Consider the following 867-nt stretch of genomic DNA (forward strand, 5'->3'; position numbering starts at 1 on the left):
CGGCCCGCGGGGGGGGGGGGGGAGAAGGGTGCGAAAAGTCCCCAGCGCGTGACGTCACCGCGCCGCCGGCGTCACCGCTGATGCCCCGCCCACCGCGCCCGATCGCTTTGGGTCCAGCGCGAGCGCACACCCCCACCCCAGGAGCTGCAGCAGGGACTTTCCAGTTACTCACTGCATGCATGACAGTGATATGGTAGGGACTTTTTCAATGTATTATACATGCAAACAGGAGTAAAGCTACAAATGACAGTCTGTCACGAGAGCAACAAAGTCAGTCTCAGTCGGGTTATTATTAAGTGGAGAGTGTATCTTATATAAAAATACACTGTGAGAGTGTCATCAGGTCGCATGGGGATCCTTATAGACAACTCTGCTGGCAGACATCCCTTGAGGTTTGATTCTTTTTACTATTCACTCTAGAGATATGAGTGTCGTTGGAAAGGCCAACGTTTTACAACCCTGACTTAGGGGTGAGCTTCCCACAAGGAAGGGAATGCCTGATGAATGGCAGGACCCTGGGAAGTAGTGGTGTGCATGTACCCAGTCCCATAAGGTATAAAGGCATGTGGATAAAGTGGGTAAAAAGGCATATGGAGTTTAAGAGCAGGGAAGTTATGCTGGAACTGCATAAAATGTTAGCTCGGCCACAACTCGAGCATTGTCTACAGTTCCAGAATCCATATTATAGGAGGACTGTTAGCACTGGAGAGGGTGCCGAAGATATTTACAAGGATATAGCCTGGGTTGGAGAGTTTCACTTATGAAAAGAGATTCAAACGGTTGGAGGATTTGAGTTATAGGGAGAGGCTGATTAGCCTGTGGCTGTTTTGCTGGACTGTTGGAGACTGACGGGTGACCTTATAAAGG

This window comes from Chiloscyllium plagiosum, unplaced genomic scaffold, assembly GCF_037043375.1.
Source record: "Chiloscyllium plagiosum isolate Xiang-an unplaced genomic scaffold, Cpla_swu_hap1 HiC_scaffold_17, whole genome shotgun sequence".
Lineage (NCBI taxonomy): Eukaryota > Metazoa > Chordata > Chondrichthyes > Orectolobiformes > Hemiscylliidae > Chiloscyllium > Chiloscyllium plagiosum.